At 37.3% G+C, this 25,243-nt stretch overlaps 1 protein-coding gene across 2 annotated transcripts in view; it reads right to left on the reverse strand.

Moving 5' to 3' along the window:
* f (forked) overlaps positions 1 to 25,243 on the reverse strand; it is a 470,851-nt gene that overhangs the window by 223,279 nt on the left and 222,329 nt on the right. The gene's annotated exons all lie outside the window — the stretch shown is intronic.

Consider the following 25,243-nt stretch of genomic DNA (forward strand, 5'->3'; position numbering starts at 1 on the left):
CCAAGAGCATTTATTGCCTTATTAACATCCTGCTCTATATGCGAATTCCAGTTAAGTTTACTGTCAAGAATGACTCCCAGATACTTGACCGTTCGTGAAAGTTCTAAAGAAGTTTCTATAAATTTTAAGTTATTTATAGAAAATTTTCATTTCCGTGTGAACGGTACAATAGTGGTCTTAGAAGGGTTTATATTCAACCCTTCTTTATTAGTGCACCACGATGAAACATAATTTAAATGCGTTTGGATTATATTTGAAATGACATTATCAAATTTTCCTCTTAATATTATGACTATGTCATCTGCAAAGCCAATTATTTCAAAGCCCTTTAATTTATTAGTTTCCACCGTGAAAATTTCAAAGGAGATCGCATTTTTCCTATGCATTTTAATGAAAAAAATGAAAAAAATATTGAAGAGTGTATATTTTTTGTTATTTAAGTTTTAATCATTGTTTTGAATTTTTTACACCCAAAATTACTTGAATTTTTTTCCGTGTATATTTTTTCTGAAATGCAATTATTATCTCTTGCAACTTTGTTTCGGACGTCATTTCGGATGGAAGTGAATTTTTCTAATTATGATTTGTTGAAATGTATGGAATAAGTCATTTTGAAGTGTGAATGATTGACCACAACAAACAAATATGCAAAGTTTCATGGACATCGGAGAAGGTCGAGTCTAAAATGTTTTGTTGGTTTTCTATTTGGTCTGCAAATTTTCGTTGATTGATGAATGATTGTAGGACAAAAAAAAAAACAACAACAAAATCACTCTAAAATTGCGTTTATATCATTTTGGCTTTAGGTTCTTCATGTACTTGTATGATGAATATCAATACTTTTCTGTCCGCAATCAAAGCAGAAGGCACTCCGTCACTGGCGATAGCTCGAAAAACAACCATCAAAAGTCAACCTATACTGTGTGCATAATTACCGGAGAGTGTGCTCCCTCAATCGTTACGATTGGTGGATGTGTTGAATTAGTCATGATCATATGAGCCCCACGCCGTCATTCGTGTTCATTCATTCATCCGCTTATTCGTCCGTTTGATGTCGCTTTATCCATCTGTTTGTTTTTTAGAGTACAATTCTCCACAAAGAACTACAGCAGGTGACTTGACAAGGGAAATTTTTTGGAACGGTTCATACGGAACTGGCGAGAATTGTGTTTATTTTATAGGGCTAGTGTTGTATCTTAGTTTTAGTAAAATTACAATCCCTTCACCCTACTTTTTACGTCTTTACTTCAGGGCCACAGTTCTTCTTCGTGCGAACCAACTCCAGAGAATCAAACACCTGTTTTGCATGGAAAACAATAGTAATTGCACTGAGCCAATTGAATAGCACTCCACATGTGCTCAGGCGGGGCGTCCTATAAACGCAATACATACTTTGTAGTTGTTGTCTGTTTTGTTTTCGCTCTCCCGATAGTAGGTAAGTTGTTATGAGGATATTGACCTTCGATTGACTGCCACTGGCTGGTGGCTCGCATGCTTCCGGTGTGAGCAATTCCCACCCGCATTGCATTACATACACTCATCGCAAAAAAAAGTCACGCCATCGCCCGTGGGAAGAGAACGGTTCTTGGTGTTCAACAGGCATGCTTAACTTTCATGTGAAACTACACCGACTGCAGGTGCTAATCAAAGCGCATAATGATTCAATCTGATCTCATACCAATTCGACACGTTCTAACGGATCATAATTGCTGTGACCTATTTACTCGGGGAGAGATTTACTGAATTTGAAGCGAGACCTGATTGCATTAAATTTAGCTCTATAAGCAAACTTGAAAGAAGGCTAAATGGCATTGCATTGACGAGGACCCCGAAAGAACTCAAGCGGCTAATTCTATCGCTTAATGAAGAACTTCCTCTACCACTTAATGAAGTGATCTACACGCGCGCGCCCGCGCTATTGCAGACGCTTTAATTGCCGAATGGAATGGGAGCTTCAAGAAAAAGTAATTAAAAGAACAAATGTGACGGGCTTACGACGTCACACATCGAAGGGTGTGAAACAAAACAGAAAAGAATAAGGTTAAACATTTCACCTTATGTTTTATTGTGAGTTGAAAAGGGTGAAAAAAATAAACGAGCAATTGAATGAAGGTCTGCATTGTTTTCCGGTTCTTCAGGACAGGTTGACTTTAGGATGGAAGCAATCATGCGGAAATTTTGCCAAACTTTTGCATCGTCTCTTTTGGTCTTGTTTTTTTTTTTTTACATAGCGTTACGAGCGTTTTGTTGGCCTTATTGAAGGTGTGATCGCTTCCAATGCTTTCAAAACACACCTCATAATGTTCTCACATAAAAATAGAACTTTCTTTTTGAACCCCCACTTAACTAGAAGTGTGCTCCTATTTCCTGGTCAAGTCAAGTCTTACACTTGAGCACAAGTTAACATTTAAAGATGACATTGAGGACAGCTTTGCCAAATGTTGTCTCCTTCTTCTTTTTCTTCTTTTTCTTTTTCTTCTTCGTCTTCTTCTTCTTCTTCTTCTTCTTCTTCTTCTTCGTCTTCTTCTTCTTCTTCTTCTTCTTCTTCTTCTTCTTCTTCTTCTTCTTCTTCTTCTTCTTCTTCTTCTTCTTCTTCTTCTTCTTCTTCTTCTTCTTCTTCTTCTTCTTCTCGGCTTTGACGTTCTTACACGAGCTTTTACCAGCAAACTTAGAAATACCTATCTTACACGTGACGGAATCCATCTTTGACATAAAGGATGAGACGTAAACAAACATGTCATGTAAAATTAAGTGCTCGGAGCCTGAAAAGTTCAAAAGTACGTTTGATTCAGCGTTATGACTCAATTTTATGTCGAAATTGACGCTCGTATATGTCAGTCTCAGAGGACCTAAATTTACATTACAGTGTTAGATTTTAAACAATATCTCTACAATTTGTGACTCTTTATCAAATCCAACGGTACGGACGGAAAGGTGAATAAATTTAAAAGTCTTTTTGGGAGAAATTTTCCATTTTTTGTTCAACCCCGTTAAAAAAAAAGGAGGTAAAACGTGGATTGTGCTTAGTAGGACGGAAATTAGATCAAAAACCCTATCTTCTTATAAACAGAAAAAGCAATTAGAAGATGGGCCATTGTTGTAAATAAAGGAGGGGGGAGGGGGCTGCCCGTCCAACCTGGATCTGGCACACCCCAGAGAAATTACGAAATAAATATTAGAGCAATAATTTTGCATTGCATGGATGAATTGCGTCCATATTTTCAGAAATAAACTCTGCAACGACTTTGAATTTCTTAATAAATTTGACTTTTTACACAAACGTCTTATATAATGATTTATTTTGAAAATATTTGTGACTTTAAAAAAAAATCAGAAAACTTTATTGAAATCACATTGAAAATCCACGGATATCTATAAAACTTACACGAAGTTTTCTTTACTTGTACCAAGTTTATTTAATTCAATTCTATGAACTCCAATAATGCTCCCTGACCTTCTTCCCAATCCATTGCACTTATACCTAAGTTTCTATGAAATTCCCTAAGTTTGTGGACAGGTTTGCGAATTGCTGGAAAGTTGCGTCCACTTCTACGAAGTTTTCTGCACTGATACGATTTGTTTATAGCTTACACTACAACTACAACTAAATTTTTACCAAGATTGCTGTACTTGTAAATAATTCCTATGTCTCATTCACAGTTTCCGGAAATTTGACCAAGATCTCAGAACATCATGTTTGTTGGCGAAGGCGTTACAAGAGTCAATACTCCCGTTGCTAGTTCCCACAGGGACACGTGAACCATTCGGTAACAGGCGATAGGTTGACAGAATGGTTAGAAGTTTAGTGTTGATAAAAGGAATGTCAGCGAGGATGAATCGCAAAACTGATCTATTGAATGCAGAAGAAAAAAAAACTTGCTATTCATCAGTACGAACAGTTTGATTTGAGAATATATGTGGTAGTTTGAATGCATCTTGGAGGACATAAAGGTGCTAGAATAGTGACAATTTCCATCAAAACTTCACGTTGTTGATAATGGCACGAAGTGGAAGGGAGTTCGTGATTTGCATCCATCCAATCGATGGTTTGCAGGTCCAGAATTTATCTACAAACCTGAAGACCGGTGTCCGCAGCAGAAGGAGATATCTGAAGAATTGCGTGCAGTTCACGTCTATAGGGAAATCGTTGACACGAGCTTCATCGATTGCAGTTGATTCTCGAAATGGGACCGCCTATTACGTGCTACTACGTACGTCTACCGTTTTGTGGGAAGATGTCGTGGATTCGAGGGTGAAATGAGAGTACCGGCTGTCAATTTGGACCAAGATGACTTCAAGCAAGCAAGCTGTTAATTCTTGAAATTAATTTATTTTTATTGAAACTTGTTAATGTTACTGTGCGAGGATGAATTAGCATGAAACATAGTTCATTGGATTGATTATAACTGGAATTGTATTGAGTAATAATTCTATAGTAACGTTGAAAGCTTCCGGTATTTTGAGGTATCATTGTATTTGTATAGTATTGGGTATTAAATCAAGAATTATTTAGAATAAAGAACTCACTAGTAAACCAAAACTCTACCTAACAATGTCTATAAGAAAGAAGGTCTCATCAGTAATTCACTGAATCCTCGTAAAGTCGGTCGAAGTAAAAAGTAAAAAGTTTAAGTAGCACAAGCGTTATGGCGAATAGCGCAAGCGGAAGAATTGAACATGAGACTACTACTTTGAAGAAAAATTCAGACAGGAATAAGGGCTGTTCTTTAAGGAAAGTAGAAACCTGTTTCTCAAAGGAAAATATTTATTTTCGAACAAATTCATAAGTTTACTTTATATAAATGAAAATCAACATACAAATGACCGATTTCACGTGATTTTGAATGTTCACTTCTCATTTCTGAAGAACGCTCGGATTTTTCTCTTGATACCGTCCATTAGATTCTGCACAACTTTCTCTTCTTAACTTTTCGTTGTGCTGCAGACCAAATTTTCTTGAAGCAGTTAACAGAGCTTGCTTCTCGTTCATCTTTATTAAGATTCCGTTGACTATTGCGCTCAGTATCTCTCGATAGGACGCAGTTCAGGGCAGCTTGGAGGATTTTGGAATTTTTCAGTAAAATCGACTTTTTCCTTCTTGAGCATCTCTAACGTAGCAGAAACATAGTGAGCAGATGCCAGATCCGGTAGATGGGTAGAAGCCATCTTTTGATGCATTCTTTTCTGTAATTTTCACCATTGATTGTGCCCGTTGTGAAATACGAAGAACAAGCCACAGGAGCAAATGGCTTCTACACCAAAACCTTTTTTCCCAATTTTTCGGTTCGGATGTATCACAAATCATCAGGCACATCTGTCCTCTGCTCAGCGTTGAAAAATTTCGGCTCGGGATCCAATTTGACGTACGTCTCGTCGTCTATCAAAATGCACCAGGCTTTTGAAGGAGAACGTCATACAAGTTCCATGACCGTATTTTCGAAGAAACTTTCTGTGAATCAATCCTTTTGGGTGATTTTTGCTTCTTGTAGGTTCAGATATTGTTACGTTTTTTGATATTCAGTTCCGACGCTAATGTCCAATTTTTTGGTAATTTCACGAATGAAACACGGTTTATGCGATTTCAAAAGGTGTACTACTGCAAGTTACTTTTTCTGGTACGATGCCCTCTTTTTGCGCCCAGATTTCAGTAAATCTTCAAGAGAACACGTTTCTTCAAACTTCTTAACAATCTTGAACACTGTAGATTTACTGCACTGCACGCTTTTTGCCAATTCTCGAAACGACAACTTTTCGGAAAACCATTTGTGCAAAATTAATCTGTGCTGATCCGACCCATCGTTCGAAATTTCTCACTTAATTTTTATTTTTCAGATGTGTTGCCAAAATAAACAATGTTTTTACACACTGAGCGAAAACTCAAAATGTTTCGTTACGGTTTAACCCTAAACCTTTGATAAAAAGGTGCCCACTTTCTTTAATGAACAGTCCTCAGTGATGCTTTGAGAAGACTAGTCCCATACGAAAGCTTTCTCTGTTTATCGACGAATGCGATCGTATAGGTGCCTCACCATACGCTACGTACAACGCGAAGTATCCAGGGATCTTGCCGAAGAATCATCGTTTCACTGAGCTACTCATCGATTGGTACCACAGGACATACGGTCATCGAAACGGAGAGACCGTTGTCAATGAGATCAGGCAGAAGTATTGTTCGGGAGTGAACCCAACAATTCAACCCTGGATTCTGTTGGTCACTCAAAGTAAATCACAACACACCCCCCCCCCCTTCCTTTCACTCACCTCACCCACTTTATCATCATCACGAACTCTACACTGTGGACTATGGCTACAGTACAGTGTGAGAGTATGGAGGCAATAGAGAGGGAATGTTGGCGAAGGCGTTACAAGCGTCTATTCTCCCGTTGCTTGTTCCCACAGGAATTTAGGAGAAAAACAAATGTGCGATTCATCAGTGCGAACAGTTCAATATAATTTCCTAATTGATTTGAGAATATATGTGGTAGTTTTAATTCTGTTACTTACATTTTTTGTTTAAAATTCTTAAAAGTTTCAGTGAGTTAATTGTATTACATTACTTAGAAGTATTTAGTAGATATGCCAAATATTACATCGATTTATAACCAAAATTTTTTTTAATTGGGTTAAAGCTTATTACTATACGCAAGTAACTTTTAAATTAAAATCCAATAGCTAATTGAAAATAGACTCACCAATAGGAATACCAGGAAACACGGCAGAAGAAGTTTTCCAGAAGTAGAGAACTGTACTGAGGTCACTGGAATTGTAAGATCCACTTAAATTTAACAGCGCTATCCTAAAGAATAAATTGGAATTGCGAAAAGAACAGTGAGTGTTCTATTTTGTTCGTGACAACAATGTTGACTTTCTAAAATATTCCCATCTACAAAATTCCTTCAATTCCTTGCTCATCAAAGAAGTTTTGCAAAGTTTCTCGATTTCCTATTCAATTCGCTCAAATTGTATAAAGTTTGCTGAACTACTATAAGTTCACTGCCCTTCTATGAAGTTTCCTGAACTTTTAAGATTTTCGTTTATTTTCTGTTCCCTGAAGTTCTATAAAAATATTGATATCCTTTTAAAATTCTTAAACAATTATAATGTAATTTTTTAAAGACGTGCGAAAGACTAAAGAAGGTCCCAGAATTTTGATAGAGTTTCCTGCAATAAAACAAAGTTTCATTAACTTCATTGAAATTTACCAAACTTGTACATGTTCGCTACTTTTACGAAGATTAAAAAAAATATCGATGCTCCCCGAATTTATATTAGATCCCAAGAATTTCTATTATATCACTTGAACATCTCAAAAACCACTTAAGTTTAAAGAAACTCAATGAAGGAAAAGAAAAATGCCAAAACTTTAACGAGCTTCCCCAAATTTCTACAATTTTCTATAAAGATTGACTAACATTCCTTTCCCATCTCCACCAGATGCAAGGACGTGGCAAGGACAGCTCTGGTCTAATAGAGGGAGACTCATCCTGTATCTAAGAGGTAGTGGTTAACCACAAATTACTATCTAACAGCAACGGATGAAGGTAGGTCTCCTTCTTAACAACAGTTTGGAGCTCGTACCACCTACGACATTGTGCAACCTGCTTTATACTATGCTATTTCTATAAATATTGATGAAGTTCTACTACATAATTTGCATTTCTACGGGGTTCACTGAAGTTTAACTACCCACTTAGAAATAACTAATTTTACACGTGACGGAATCCATCTTTGGCATAAAATATGAGACGTAAACAAACATGTCATGTAATATTAAGTGCTCCGAGACTGAAAAGTTCATTGCTCGACGAAAAGTACGTTTGATTAAGCTTTATTTAGCGTCTGTTATGACTCAAATTTATGTCAAAATTGACGCTCGTATATGTCACTCTCAGAGCACTTAAATTTACATGAATTTTTCCAAGTGTGTTAGTACACTGTATTTGTATGAAATTTGCTGAGTTTTTACACTCCTATAACTCATATGTTGAACTTCTAGAAAATCTTCAGAACTTCTACACAGTTCATGTTGTTGTAAAAAGCTTTCAACGTGGTATGAAATTTCTTGAAGTTAAATAACATTCCCTAAACTTTTAAAAAGTTTTCCAACAATGAACGAAGTTCTCTGAAAACGATCTCTTAAGTCATAGTTTCTACGAATTTTAAATGATTTCTAAGACGGTCCCTGAACTTCTGCAAAAACTCAGTTTAATAAATTTGAAAAAGTGTACCTCTTCGCCAAACGTAATTTTAAAATGTAGAAGAGAAGATTTTTTTCAGTGCTCACTCGGCTGTCGACAGGGGAAAACCACTCCAAATGTGTGTCACGCGATCGTCTGTTTACTTGGCAGCAACCATTGTGTGGCCCTCCTCATTGCCCTTCATCAGCAGTTCTTTCTGTCCATGCGTTATCGACTTTGGAAAGCAACCGTTTTGTGATGAATGTGTGAGTGCTGACCACGTTTTGCGTCTACTGCTACAATGGAAGCGCTCTGACCTCTGTTGGCGAATCTGCCATACAATGAAACCACTGGAAGTGGCTCCCGTTCTGGTGGAGGAGGCTTATTAGATAGCGGAAGATAAAATACTTATTGTGTTGTACCTTTTGACTATAGTTTTAAGATGTATTGTATAGTGAACAAAAATCCTCGGTTCTGTAAAGTTCATTCGGTTGAACCTTATCAAAAAATTAATAAACAAAATAAAGAGAAGAATTCTGTTAACTTTGAGTTGTTTTTTTTTTCCGTACTGAGCAGCGTTTCCGATTTAACGATATTTGTACCGATTATCGAACTTGATACCGGTATACAGAAAAGGTTCATCAGAACACCGATTTTAGAGATGTTATACCGATTAATTCCGATTTTTGTAATAATAAAAATGATTATTGTTTGCTGTTATCTTTTATGTAACCAACAAAGTCTATCAGAATCTTCATATTTTTTTTATTTTCTCAAGTTCCCTTGGAAGTTTCTTTCAACTAACCTTGGAGTTTCTTCCCCTCACCCAGGAAATTATTTTCCGATTCCTCCCGGAAAGTTATTTTCACTTCGGAAGCTTCTTCTGGCTTCGCTTGAAAGGTTCTTCCGACTTCTCCCGCCAGTTTTTCTCGACATCCTCCGGAATATTGTGTGCTACCTTTCCCCAGAAGATTCTTCCGATTTCCACCGGAATTTTTTTTCGGCATCCCACAGAAAACTCTTTCTTCCGCATTTTTCCCCAACTTCTCCTATAAGTTTCTTATGACTGTCCCAAAAAGTCTCTGGCTTCCGATTTTCCCGATGTTCTTTAGAAGTTTCTTCCAAACCACATCAGGAAGTTTTTTCTGTCTTCTCCAGAAAGTTCCTTTAAACTTCTGCCAGAAGTATGTATCGAATCCTTTCTGATCAACTATTATATTTCAACTATATGCCAACTATTGCTCAAAATTTTATGCGACAGTTAAATTAAGAACTTGTTTCATTGTAGCAATGACAACGGCTTGCATACTGGATCTCCTATTCCCAGGGTATAAATTCCTAGTATTTAGCATACAAGGAAGTTCATATGGGGAAAGATTCAATGCAGCAGGTCAAAGCACCGTACTACTAACGCAAATTCCAAAATAGACCGAAAAGTAAAAGAAATTCACGGAATCTACACGGAGCTGCTTGTTAGATTTTTGCACATCTCCGCATCAATGCTACCAAAGCCAGGGCAGCTCCTGACCTATCGATTCATCAACTCAAGAACCGGGGACCAACGGTTTTCTTCCCTTCTGAATCGGAGATTTTATGCCTCTGAAAATCTCGGCGGCGCCGACTGGGATTGAACACAGGCCCTTTGGGTGAGAGGCAATCACGCTTATCACTATACCACCGGCGCTGCTCAAACTTCGCGGATTGTTGTTCATCATCACCTGTGCTGATTGCAATTTCGAAGAAAGTAATTTTCACATCCTCTGAGAACAACTTGCACTAAATATTTAATTATTTAGAAACAATGATTTTACCAGTCATGTTGAAAACTCAAAGCTTTAGAAATTAACACAATGTTGGCGACGTGCATGATGCAATATTCCCTTATTTTAGCCGTAATCAATAATAGTATTTAAATAAATCAAAACCTTTTCTTGATTAGTTTGTTGATTTAAATTAAATTTCAGCACAATTCCACAAATTGTATAACGAGTCCGCAGTACAAGCACCTCACGATTTTTATGCAACCTAACCAAGCTTGAAAGTGTTAAGCCATTTCCGTGCGTGTATAATTACGTACCCTTAGAGGTATTTTGTAATCGTCGTCGCTTGTCACGAGTCGCCGACATGCCGTCAGGAGACACTTTTCTGTGCGCTTTTTCGTTTCGCTACGGTGCAACTTGCTAAGTACCCCTCTGCAGTACCCTACTCATACCTAGTTGTTTCCGCTTTCCACAGCGACCTTCAGAAGTAGGTACAATAGAAACGCACCACAGACAGTCATAAATGATGACCTCGGTTGAGTACTTTGATTTTATTGATTGGCCTTTGGTTTGAACTTCAATTGATCCCTCGTCCCAATGGAATACTTCCGACGGATTTCTTCGGAAAAACTAACCATCCTCGGAAAGTGAAGGGCTTCTCCAAAGCCATGAAGGCTCTTCAACCCAACAACGTCCAATCTAATAACCGCGTCATGGAACCACGACGCATATGACCAACGCCGCTAGGTGGTCTGCTTTTCGCGAGCCTCCATCCGCATCATCATTGCAGGGCTCCATTATAGACTGCTCATAATTAGTCCCGCCATCACCACCGCCGCTTGTTTCTTGATGATCATTATGATCCACGCCACGGTTGTGATATGCCTATAGATCGGGTGACTTGCGTATCAGTTTACAGTAGTGGCGCTAATGGCCATCATTTGCAGGCTCGAACTGAAAGGGAAAACCATACGAATGTGATTTGTGTTTCATAATCACTAAATAAAAATCAAAACGAGTGCACACTTGCTATGCTAAAGGGAAGCACTATGCCTATGTTCCTTTCTCCACCTCGTGGAACCCCGAGGGCGTTTGATGTTTTGGACACGTTTTGCGGTTTACCGGCCGTAGAGTAATTAAATGCTGCAGTGTAACATTGCAGCCGGTAAGTGTAATCCATTGGCTATCTTTGTGAAACATATACAAGAAATATACTACAATGAACAAAATGAGACTGTATCATTGTAGGATCAGAGAGTATTTTTTGTTTGACTCGTGTAATTGACGGTGATTGTGATAGGTCTTGTAATCGAACTTAATGCTCAATTGTAATTTGATAAGCTACTGGAATCCAGAGACATCACTCAAATATGATAAAGCTCATTTCCAGTGCCTATCTTTCAATCTGGTAAACAATATGACGAGCGTTATGATCGTGAAATAGCCATTATCTTCAACATTCCTCAACATTTCGGGGCCATCATCAATATAATTATACAACATGTCTTTAAAGGGCGTTTTACCGCTACAAATTTACTTGAGTTTATTGACTATTCAGTTAATGCAATGGGTGATGAATGATAAACACCATAGAAGCTCATTATGTAGGCTTTAGCAAGGAATTTGGGTTGTATTGACATACCAATGCTTCTCTTTATAATTCAAACATTAGGAAATGATCGAGGACTTCTAAATGAATCATTTAGACAGGCCAATATGGGAGATATTTTTGCCATTTTTTCAACGATTTGTGCCATTAGCTGAGAAAACCACTCTTTGAAAATTTCAGCTCATTCGGATGCAATACGATCTGACACTTTTGGTTTAAAGTTTATATGGAGATTTTAATTTAAATGTATGGAGAAATTACATTCTTTTACTCTTTTGTGCATAGAACTGGTTCAGTAAACTCGATAAACCTCAGAATTTCAGAACATGTAGCTTAAATGTTAGTATTGTGGAAATATTTCTTCTTGAATCTATATGTGCATTTTTTCATATATTGTAACAAAATACAGGCAGTATTGTGCCACATATCAACTAGTTTACCACTAAAAATTAAAAGTTCATATTTTCCATGGGTCCACATTCAGACTGTAGGTGCTATAACCACTCTCTCAATGTTTAAGATGTTTTTGATGTAACACGGGCTATTGCTTTTGATTTAATGTTTATATTGTGGATTAGGTTGAAATTTTCATACACAAAATGCGTATACACATTCAAAAGCAAATATGTCATTAAAACTAACTCTAGTGATGTTGCAGTTTTCAGCAAAGTGCAAGTGGGGGTGGTTCGTTATGGTGGAACAAAAGTCCCAGGATCTGTCTCTGATACGATGTCCTATTGGGCTGTAATCCAGCGCATGCTTGCAGATTTCTATACCACCCCTTCGTAGTGTGTGTTGCCAACCCACCTTCAATTAAAGGGTGTCCCACATCAAATTGCATCACGGAAAAAAAAACGCTGTAGAAAATTACCCATTGGGTATTTTTTCTTGAAAATTTGAGAAGTAGTTTAAAGTGTATTTTTACACTTTATTTTTATCGTTGTCAGTTTTTCGAACGTTGGAAAAAATGACGTCACCCGAAAAGCAACTTTGCAAATTGATTTTGCCTAAGCACCTGGAAAATCCTCAACTCTCTCATCGGGTCATCGAAAAACAACTCGGAATCGTGCAGTCAACGGTGAGTTGTGTGATTAAACGTTACTACGAAACTCTGAGCATCGAACGAAAGAAGAAATGCGGTCAGAATGGATGTTCTATTAGTGATCAGGATCACAACCGTGTCATGAAAGCTTTTAAGCGGAATCCCAATGTTTCGGTCAGGGATGTGACCAAAAAGTTGAATCTGTCCAAGTCGTCGTTCAGAGAGCCAAGGACCGGGAGAGAAGGCTCCAAATCGTCACGAACGGCAAGCCTCATTGTCTCATCATGGATGATGAGACTAACGCAAGGCGGACTTCCAGCACCTTCTAGGGCTACTGTTCTTCACCGGCCAGCACAAGTTTGATGTTTCGGAGGAAGAAAGGAAGCAGAAACTTTCAAAGCTTGCCAATAAATACGTGATTTGGCAAGCGATCTGCTCATGTGGCAAACGGAGTGCGCCGATCGGGAGTACCGGGACTGTAAACGGGGAGATCTACCTCAAGGAGTGTATACAGAAGCGTCTGCTTCCTCTGTTGAAGCAACCCGAGGGCCCTACGATCTTCTGGTCGGATGTAGATTCAAATGTTGTCCTGGAGTGGTAGGAAGCTTACGGGGCCACTTTCGTACCCAAGGACATGAACCCCCCCAACACACCGGAACTAAGGCCCATTGAAAAATACTGGGCTATTATGAAGCAGGCACTAGGAGATCAAATCTGAGGAAGACATGAAGAAAAAGTGGGTTTCTGTACAGAAGAAGCTGCAGCCAGATGTCAACTAGGTAATTTTCTACAGTGTTTTTTCCGTGATGCAATTTGATGTGGGACACCCTTTACAGTCAAAGATATCGACGATTGACCTCTGAATTCGAGATCCAGTTGGGAGGCTACCAGACAAGCTTTTGGGTGTTTTCCACTGATACGCATCATCATTGGCGTAGCTAGAAAATTTATCTGGAGAAGGCCTAAACTACGGTTAAATAAAAAAAAACTCACGAAGATGCTATTCAATCAAATTGCGTCAAGGCAACTTGAATTTAGGTACATTGGTTTTTACGCTGCTATTATTTTAATGGTGAAACAATAAATTTATTATATTTATTTCATAACAACGGCTGGGACCTCGATTGGGAGCCTTAAAAGCTTACTGATTTTGAACAAGCAATGATCTTTTGTTCATGCTTTTTGTAATGAAATCACATAGCGTCTGGATGTCATAATTCCATGAATTTTGTAACGAGCTTTTTTATTTTGTTAAATCTCAGACATAGGAACAACAATTAAATTATAATTGGAAACATGGTAATGTGCACACAGAATAAAGTTTATAAATTTAGGACTTAGGGAAATGTGCAATATGTTCATGCCGAATTCTTAACATTCTGAGTGTTAGAACAAAAATAGTTTTGAGATCCCAAAACCATATGTTTTCAAGATTTTACAACTAATATAATAATTATCTCTTATACAGTTTGTAAGTATAATTTCTTTTAACACAAATGTAGTCTTGAAAGAACATTGCATTTTTAAACAGTTGGAGATCCTCAGAACTGAATCAACTGATCAACCTGAAGTCTTGGAAAAAATCCAGAGAACTTGACTAATATCTTCGTTTATATGGAGATCTTTTTAATATTTTCTGCTGTCTAGGAAGGATGTCACAAAGAATATCCTATAACTTATGTAACGTTTGCTGAACATCTACAAAACTTTACAAAGTTTTACAAAATTTCCTCAACCTCTACGAAGTTCCCTGAATTTCTTCCATGTTCCATATTGTTCAATCTCTCTTAATTCTTCGAAGATCTCTGAACATCTTTGCACTTCTGGAAAGACACCTATCATCTACAAATATTCTTGAACATCTGGAAAGTTCCTTGAAATGTAACGAAGTTCCCAAAACCTCCAAGAAGTTCATGGAGCTTTGTTGAAGTAAGATTACTGACAAACTGCAACGAAACTCCCTTAACTGAAGCGTGGATCCCTGAAGTTATCAGTTGTTTATTTGAACTATTTTTAGATCTTCTGCAAAATTCCCTGTACTTTTTTTTAAATTCCTTACACATGCAGTTTAACGCAGCACCTCAAAATGCTACGAAATTCACAAAACTTCTAAAAAAATTGCTGCACTTCTACGCTTCTCGTTGATTTTCTGTGAAGTTCCACGAACGAAATTTGTTGAATTTGTACGTAATTTCCGCTTCAAAAAAGTGCCCTGAAATTATATAGAGGTTCCCGATCAAAAATGAACTTCTCTGAAATAAAATAATGTTCCACTTCTACGCAGTTTTCGGAACTTATCCAAGTTCCTTGTTTCTACTAATTTTAGGATCAGTTTCATGAATTGACCACTTTAAGGATGTTTCGGATCAACCGGCGAACACTCCCGTGGTCCACAGAGTACATATTCCGGTCTTAAATCTGAGTTCATTCTGATAAGACGTCTACCAGTGGTTTTTCCTTATTGAAGAGTTGTATAGATTCTTCTCCATTGATTTACTTAAATCTTTAGTTAGGTAGGTTCCGTTTAATTTTTTACCTGTGATTTTGACTTTTTTTTATCTAGGGGATGAGTACTTAAGGGGGTTATATTTTGATTAGTTCTTTAGTGGGAATGACACTGGTGAAGACTGCACATTGAAGTCGAAATACGTATCGGTCATGGATACCAACATTAATAAAATAGAATTAAATGGAACTAATGGAAGACACGTTTTTTGCAGTTTTATTTAAACTTGCATGTTGACAGTTCAATATCGACTGCAGCTCAAGTATTACATAGGATAGGCATATACCTTACGGTTAGTGACATATACCCTATTTTGTTTTAGAAGTATTTAGTACACATAATTACTGTTCAGTTTATAAAACGAGCATCAAAAATTGTCTTTAGCTTTTGAATGTTTCATTGTATTCGTATTGTTTCTTCGGGAAATTGAGAAATGCTTGAATTAAACGCATAGCTTCAGAATAAAAAATCAAAGTAAGGGTTTGAAAAAAAAAATTTGCAAAATACCATAAAACCAATATTTCGATCTTCCATCTTAGAGCTAACCACGAATGTACGCAGATCGATGAGACCCACATTGCAAGCAGCTCTTTCTACTTCATCTGTATTGACGACTTATTCCGAAGAAAAAAAAATCTGAAGTGGCGGGAAAAAAGATCACAAGATTTGAGTGACTCCGAATCGCCCAGAAATACGGATGATGGAATATTCGATGATTTTTGCTTGGAGTTCACAAAGCTCCAAAAACTCTCGGAATGTCTACGTAAATTGGTCGAGAAACGTAGGACATACGACTTGTATAGGGTCGAATTAAGCTTAAGATAGGCATTGTAAGCGCGGTGAAAGTTGCCTTTCGTTTCAGAGGTTCGATGCCGACGAAGTTTACGTTGTTTCAGTTTTATTGCATTTCAAAAGCCGCAGGATTTTTTTTTTTAACTTTATTAGAAAGCCGCAGGAGAAGAGAACTTCAAATAGAATATATAGGCGGTTATTGTCTTGAAGTGGTATCGGTGAGGCAGTTTCGAATTATGTTGAATAATTGTGCTGCCATATCGTTAATGTTATTTATTGCCAGAGTACTGTTCCAATCACAGTTTAACAGGAATCGTTGAGCATGACGAAATCGATAACACCTACGTCAAAGCACGATCCGCTTACCGCGAATACAGACAGAGACACTGACTTGTTCCAGATTACAGCCATTACTAGTCTTAATCTCAACGGATTTTTAAACGCTGTAAACGGCAATAAGGACTCATCTAAAATTTGCTTTGTGACTATTACGAGCACTGCGATCGCAACGAAATACATCAGTCCCAAAAAGTTGCAGCAAGTTGATGCTGTCATGAAGACCCGTTTCTAAATTTCTACTAAGTTTCCTTAATTTCTACGACGCTTTCTGTACTTCTTAGATTCTGGTATTGATTAAATATCGATATAATATAATTTTGCTTATTTTAGTCCAGAATATTGCTTATTTTAGTCCAGAATATAAAAAAGTCATTCACTCGGCTGTCGACAGAAGCAGACCACTCTTGATGTGTGTCACGCGGTCGTCTGTTTACTCGACAGCAACCATTGTTATTCATTGTTATTCATCAATGTTCTTTCGGTCGATGCGTCGTCGATTTTGGAAAGCAACCGTTTCTTGATGAGTGTGTGAGTGCTGACCGCGTTTTGCGTCCATTGTTGCATTGGAAGTGCTCTGCCACTCTGCCCTCCGTTGGCAATACTGCCATACAATGAAACCACTGGGAGCGGCTGATGGAGCAGGCTTTTTGGATAGTGGAAGATAAAGTGTTTATTGTGCTGTACCATTTGGCTATAGTTTTAGGATGTTTTGTGTGAACAAAAACTCTCGGCTCTGTAAAGTTAATTCGATTTAGTATTATCAAATAAATTAATAAACAATAACAACAACATTGTCATCTGTATTGCTTTGGCTGTAGAAATTCAATTGTTATCCGATGTTGATGAAACTGATTGCAAATGAAAGCTATGGGGTAAAGCTCTACTCTGTCATACTTGCCTATTTCCGTTTATCGAGTAGAAGAATATTTGCACCCATTGTCCTCAAAAACAAATGAGTCTCTCTTAGAGAATCACTTTTCCTACACAGAAAAAAATATCTGAATTTTATCTGTCGCGTAACATCTCCTCTCGTTTAATTTTGAGGCATGAATATCGAAATTGCTTACAAGTTTGTATACAATATTGCTAGTTTATGTGATACTGTGCTTAAATTCACATGAAATATCGTGTAAAATTACGCCAAAGCTAGCGTTAATAACGTGCGCGATATATAATTATGGGTTTCTTTTCATTTCACTGTTTAAAAAAAAAACTTTTCATCACTGTTTCACTAATTTTGTAATTAATTACACTTAAATCAAAACACAAAGTATAACTTCACAATACGTATGTCTTTTCACTATGTCTACCTAAACTGGACTGACGGATTAATTTAGTAAAATGAATGGTGCCCAGCGATCGATGGTCAATTAGCTGCTACATTAGGAGTCCACGTCCGTTCCCATTCGTTCTTTCATCGTCGTTGATAGCGATGCAGTTGTTCTGCTGGGTCAGGAGAACTGCGTCCGGCATATTATATTTTTGGGTCAGGAGAACCGCGTCCGTTCCAACGGCTTTACTTCTCTTCCGAAGGAAGGGGCGTAATCAGAAATTTTTTTATGCCTCAGAAAATCCCGGTGGCTCCAACTGGGATTGAACCCACGCCTTTTGGGTGAGAGGCAATCACGCTTACCACTACACCACCGGCGCCACTATAATTTGTTTTTTTTTTATATTTTTACTTGAAAATTTAGTTTTTTTTTTTTCAAGTTATCAAGTTTTGTGTTTTCGCTCAATACTCCTAAGCAACTAGACTACCATGCGTCTCCATTGATTTATAGCGACTTCAACATGGTCGCATTATCTATACTTATATCAATTTCTGATCCTAGACTACCAAACGAAATCATTTTTGAAAAAAAAAAATCGTTTTTTTTTGGACCACTGCAACCACTTTGATGTGATATTAAAATTAATTTTTTGCTATGTTCATCTACTTTCATTTGCTTTGGTGTGGGCTGGATTGGATCATTTGAGTAGCTACCTTAAGACGGTTCCAAACAAACAAAAAATGATTTTTTTAACGAACTTTAGTGGTCTCAGCAACCTAAATAGCATGGTATGGATATAAATTAATTTACTCTAATGGTTCCCTTATGTGGGGGTTAGTGCCATTCTGTAATTGTGTTTTGGTAATCATGCTAAAACGCTGCATATTGATGGTTTTGATGTCTTTTTGGTATTACAACATCTGCATTCAATATTGGTGGGCCATTTCTCATAGTGGGTCGCAACCAACAAAACTTGGAGAACCGCTGTCATGAACCAAATATTTTCAAATCATTTCCTTTTTTAAGGGAATTTCAGGTCCATATCATTACAAATAACAAATCCGATCGATTGAAAATGTAGAACCTTTTACAAAATATGTACCTTTAATGTAGTTTCAATAGCAAAAAATAAATTTTGATGAAGTCTCCGATTCTGCACTACACATTTTGTAAAATAGTATGTCAAGAACACAGAGAATTTGTTCAGTTGTGAAGTAATCTCTATTTATTGATATTAGTTCAAACAATCTCAAAAATCCAGAGCGAGCCAATCAGTTTAGAGAAAAACACAAAAAAGCTATTTCTCAGAATATCAAAATATGTATTTTGGCAAAGTTTTGTTGAAATATGTGACATTGACCTCAATTTCCAGAAATGACGTTAACACTTGTGCTAGAATGACTCATTCACAATACTTTTGTTGACAGCCGTGAAATCAAAAGCTATCAAAGAAGTAACTGTTTTAATTTTCGAAAAATTATGGTAATGCAAATGTATCCCGTAACGTGGGTAGATCACCTATTCGTGGTACGTTATGGGATGTAAGATCTACCACCGATTCCTAGTCCTGACTACTTCAAACTATGAGAACAGGATTTTTCTGTAATCAAAGGAACACAACTTAGTCCTTGTTACTTTTTATGCCTTGTTGATAGTGATAAGACTCGGCTTTGTCCACCGAGGATGATCTTGAAACAAGGAAAAAATGAGTTAGTTAGTCTTCATCTATGTGATTCCTAATCTTCTTTTCATTGTTCCCTAGTTTCAAGTGGTTAAGACTAGGGTTCTGATGCAAGGTCATTATGGGTGTCATAGCTAGTTTTTGTTGCTAAGGAATCGAATTTTGACTGACAAAGGGGCGCGCCTTCGGAGGGTGTTCAACTCCGAAGGGTATACATAGTGGGACATTTCAATTAGAAGCGGATCCTTGCGATAAATGCAAGAATGGCAACTGTGAAGAAATCGAATACTTCATCATTTTTCAATGGTGATGGAGTAATACGACATGCACTAAACTAAGGACACGGTTTATACTACAATAGATCAAATTACTGGTCGCAGTGGTGTTAGGTCCCGAACAGAGGAAGAAAAGGGAGTTCAATTTTAAAAATTACATAATACGGCGTTAAGAATCATTTCGTGTAATATTAAGGTACACAAATTTAATGAAATTCACGTATACATGTTTGTTACAACTTGCGTACCCTAAACGCAGTTCGATAGAGAGACAGCTAATGTAGCGATTTGTCGTTAATTACCAGTACAAGCAGTTTATTTCATTTGTGTTTAAAGGTATAGCTGATCTAATCGGGAATCGAACCCGATCCTCCCAACATTGTATGTTTTGCCAACCGTATTGCTTTGCTTGCTCTGCTATCGGGGGCTCCATTTTTTGCATACATGAAATTAACAAATTATCTTTCCGAAGCACACTACAATAAATAACGATCATATTTGCATTTCCATGTAACCATCTACCATAACAAGCTTTCCACAATAGACAGCAATCATCGAATCAAAATTATTGGATTAATTACAGTCCTTTCCTTTTCCAACCAGCCATCTATCCACCATTCAACCAACCCAGTCAAGGCCGCGTGTGACTGCCCCAAACGCGCAGTCATATGGAGTTAATGATCGCCGTCACCAATATACTGCGATTTGATTTTCGTTTTTTGTTTTGTCATGGTAATTTGACAAACATGCATGCAAACGTAGCCATTATGCCCGAAAAAAAAAGTTCCCTAAAACAAAACAGCGCGCTTCGAAAAACGAGTCAGTTTCCTTCCTCCCCGGTCCGGTGGCAGCTTTCCAAATTGAAGGTCGATCCGGCAGTTGCGCTTTGATTTTTCCATTCGAGAGAACCCGCGCAAATGGCATAGCTTGGAGACAAGTTCAACGCTATTGCGCCGTGAGGAAGGGTTGTAAAACAGAATAGTGTCAATGTTCCTGATGTGTGGCGGTCGTTGGATTGTGTCATGGTAGAAACTCCTCATGAGGGGAGTACCTATGTTCGATTCGGTTCATCGGTCAGTTCGACAACGTCCGCTTCGTAATTGATGTAATACCGTGAATCAGCGGCCTTTTGAAAGGGATAGTGAAGATGGTTGTCATAGGTACGTACGCTGGATGAATCTGTTCATTATCACGGTGACTTTTCATCTGATTGGAGTTTGAAACTATCGGAGCGAACCAAATTACAGGCTGATCAAGTACGCGATGACAATAATGGTTGATGTGCCTGCGGAAGCCAGCTATTGAAGTGATTTTATATTTTGTCGGTTGGTAGATGGTATGGTACATACAGGCTTTGGTGGAATACGTGACTAATATGTAATTTGGTTTGACCCATGACTCTGTGCTAGACAACAAAATATAGCTAAATGTAATTACAATTGGGGCCTCCCTTAGCTCAGTCGGTAAAGGCGCAGCTACAAAGCATGCTGGAGGTGGCTGGGTTCGATTCCTGGTTTGGTCTAGGAATTTTTCGGGTTGGAAAATTTCTCGACTTCCCTGGGCATAGAAGTATTATTTGGACTTGCCACACAATTATACCAATGCAAAAATGGTACAGGCATCGAAAGCTCTCAATTAATAACTGTGGAAGTGCATCTAGAACACTAAGTTGAGAGCACGCAATAAGCTAATATGCGATATGCAATAAGCTTGAAATTCGAAGAAGAAGAAGAATTACACAAATAGCTTTACAGTAGAACACAAAATTCTACAGTGGTTGAGATGTTAAACGGAGATGGTACGGAGATCGGGAAGTTGACATATTTAAAAATAGGACTGCATAACATTTTCTTCAGCTGATTCTATAAGATCTGCAGCTGCAGAGCCATATAGTATGATTTGGGCTGCTACAAGATTTATAAATGCGAAATTGGATAGGCTGACGTAAAATTTCAGTTGGGTATAATAGCCATAACAAAATTAATCATATTGAAGACTCTAGACCTACCCAGGTATCAATTTAGGTTTATTTTATTTATTCGTCAATCAATCAAATAGTACATATTGACATTAGGACTTATGTTCTATGACTTCGCAGGGTTCTGAAATATATTTTTAATTCTGTTGAGGTCATATTTAAGTCAATCATTTCACAATGATGATTATAAACAGTCATCATCTGTTTTACCGGTCCAAATTTAGCGTAATTGGTACGATGGCGCTATATGGCGAACAAGTGTCGTAATTTTCGGGAAGGTGCATGCAAATTTAACTTGACAATATATCAGCTGTGTCAATGCGTTGCGAAATCATACTGTTTAATAAAGAAATCTTTGCGTAATCCCGACGTCCTTTCAATGTTTGAATGATAATGAACAAGCAACGTGTTTCATATGACGGGAGAGGAATTGCCGTACAACCTAACTTACGTAGTGCATATAATAAAAACTGCTTTTGGATTGACTCTATCCGTTCATCACGCTTTTTCATATAAGGTGACCAAACAATGCTACAATATTCTAATATTGACCTCACATAAGCAACGTAAAGTGATTTTATTGTATAAGGATCTCTAAAGTGGAGACCGAAACGTTTTATATTATATTCCTAAATCGATTTAAAATAATTTGAAATTTCCAATACCATCTATATAATGAATGTTTTTTTTCTAGGGGAATGACACATCTAAATCTCAATCCGTAAAAGCTCAAAAATCTCACGCTAGAGAATAAATTTTCAAACTTTTTTTTTCGTTCAAGCATGTAAAAATCCAGGAGGTTTAAGTTAGTTTATAATAATACGGCCAAGTTGTCTGAAATTCTGCCACCCACCACACGAGCACACGGCAGCACACGACCCACCGGTGAGTTGCGACTCATAGATTGAGAAACGCTGCTTTATACAATAAAATTACCTAAAATCCGTTATAACTTTTGAATACCTAAGCTACTATATTACTCAATCACTACTTTACATTGAACATTATGTTATGAAATCTATTACTAAATTGCACCCAATTTAGTCAGTCTAGTGTTTGTACTGTCTTTATGGGTTTTTCCAGGCCTTTCTGAATATACATTTTGCTCTGGTTTGTGCTTCTATGTTAAAATGGATTATTTTCAGAGCGATCTATTTTTTGATATATTTAAGAGCCACCCTAAGGTTTCGATTTTGTCTTCAGCAACGATACAGAAAAGATGCCATTAATATTTTCAACTTTACATGATAATTGAAATAAAAAAAAATACATATCAGTTTTTTTTTAGAACCACCCTAAAAACAAAGATGTTTTAAAGAAAAATTTAAATGCAAATGAGGATACAGGAGAACCGCATAACTTTAAAAATATGTTGATTACGATTTTAAACAACACATTTTATTACGACCGGTTTTTATATGTGCACTAGGCGATAGTTTTCTCATGAATTATGTAAAAATAAATAATCAATTTTAACAGAGATTACCTGCTGGAAGGGTCAACATTAAATATATGCACTAAAACATAAATCATTCTGGCATTATCAGTTCGAAAAACACAATTTTCCAGGCGCCAAAAAAAGTCTTCGGCCCGTTAAAACAACGATTAGCGATTATTCATATGTAAACACACCTGAATCCATCAAATAAATTAAAGATATTTTCATATTGGGATAATCAATAATTAGTGCAGAAAACATAACATTATCAACGCAACATCATGGAAAGAACTCGGGTGGACCATTTCTTCCCCGGATCAAGTATCTCCATCCTCCCCTTAATTATGCATTGGTGTTCGCTCTCCCCTCTCAGAGCAAGACGTACTTAATGGATCGCCCTTATAGATAAATCAAAAAAAAATATTTGATCGCTTGCCAAGATTTTAAAATTGTAACATGTGATTTCTCCAACAAACGATTCAAGTAGCAACCATAGCCAAACTTTTACTAAACTACATTTTCAAAACAATTTATTTCAAACGGAATATTTGATCACCAGATCATCGTTTGAAGTCACCCAGTTGAATAACAAAACGATGTGCTGCTGCTTCTCCGCCTACAACAGTTACCTTTAAGTTAGATGTAACATACGTAGTCTTGAGCAAAATGTACCCAACACTAACGATGTTTCGTGAATAACTTTCCACGCCATAGAGCCGAAACAGCTCTAAATGAATACGCCTAATGGGTAGGCAACCGATCGTACATTATGAGGTTGGCTTTATGGTGCTTCAAGATCGACGTACAGTAGCGAATTATGGGGTGGTGTTACGTACGTTATGACTATAGTATGAAGTACCGTGCGTCCCCATGCCTAATGATATACGCACGAAGAAGCAGAGTGCTAAGAAGGAGCAGAGTAGGTAATTGATTGTACAGTAATCCCTCCATTTGTGCGGTGGGTGGTACTTCCCTTCAACCAATTGTGCAGATTTTTTGTAGATAACTAGTTTATGGTTGACACTAATCACATTTAAAATTTCAGCGTAGTTGGTTACAGCCGAGAAGCAGCGGTGGGTGGACGGTACCACTCACCGCATAAATGGAAGATTTACGTTATTTCTGACTGTTCATAAGCTACGCAGACCATTTTTGAGAGGTTTTCAACCCCCTTCTCTCTGTATAAACTCGACTATTGAACAATTTTTTGAAATTTGCATGGACCGTAAACACTCGACTTCAGAATTTCATATACAGGAATCCCCCGAAGAGTACAGTGGGTTCAAACAGGAGCCTTAAAATGACGGGAAAAGTACTTTCTTTCAAATGGTGAAGGTTTCGGGAATGCCGTTTTTTTGTATTAATGTTATTCTAACAGACACCGTACCTCAGAAGAAAGTGGGTGATCCCGTCCACTCACCGCTTTTTGTCGGTTGTCTCCTAATTAATTAAGCGGATTTGCGGTAGGTGACTAGTCCATGGTTGGCACTAATCACATAAAAAAAAAATTAGCTCACCTGGTTAAAAGACTGTTGAGAAATAGCGATGGGTGCGTGGACGGCATCACCCAGTTTGGTCTTCTGAGACACGGTGTCGGGCAGAGTATTTTCATTAATTAAAAAAACTCGGCATTCCTGAAACCTTCACTATTTCCAAGAGGGTACTTTTTCCGTCATTTTAAAACTACTTATGAAATATTTAAGGTTTCTGGAATGTCGATATCAAACAAATACACCGTGAGGGTTTTTTGGAATCAACAAATGGGTGAAGGTTTCGAATGTGTAGTAAGTAGGGTAGAACGGTGCAAAACGCACCATTTAAGCAAAATCGTCAATTGCTTGCTTATGGAAGCTATCATCAAGGAGAAAATGATTGATTATGGTTCATCATAATGTTTTTTTTTCGAAGACCGAGTGATTTCGAACTCCAAAGCGGTGATTTTTCATTATTTTAAAGGCATTTTTTTAAAATCAATTCAAAAATCGCCTGATTCGTGATACATGCAATATGTACCACAACATTGGGATAAAATGCACCGCTTGATAAAGACAAATCATAGCCGGTATGTGCATAATACAAAGGCATTTCAAATGATTATTGCTTTATTTTACGTCAGAGATAAGGTTTCAATACAGTGTTAAACTGTTATTCATAAAGTAGAGCATCTAAAAAATATATGAAAAGTTAATTTGTTCCATTGTTTTTTTGCGATGTATGCTGTTAAAACAATGACTGTAGTCGATGAGTTCAACAACTGTGTCATGTTTAGCACAAAATTCAATTTATTTTAAAGAATCAGTATGTCAATATATTAATTAATGATCAGGAACAATTTGTGAAACCATCCAATGAAAACAAGCACAATCCGTTTCCCG

This window comes from Ochlerotatus camptorhynchus, unplaced genomic scaffold (genome assembly GCF_037179485.1).
Source record: "Ochlerotatus camptorhynchus isolate MF236.1 unplaced genomic scaffold, CSIRO-AGI_Acam_v1.1 ptg000336l, whole genome shotgun sequence".
Lineage (NCBI taxonomy): Eukaryota > Metazoa > Arthropoda > Insecta > Diptera > Culicidae > Ochlerotatus > Ochlerotatus camptorhynchus.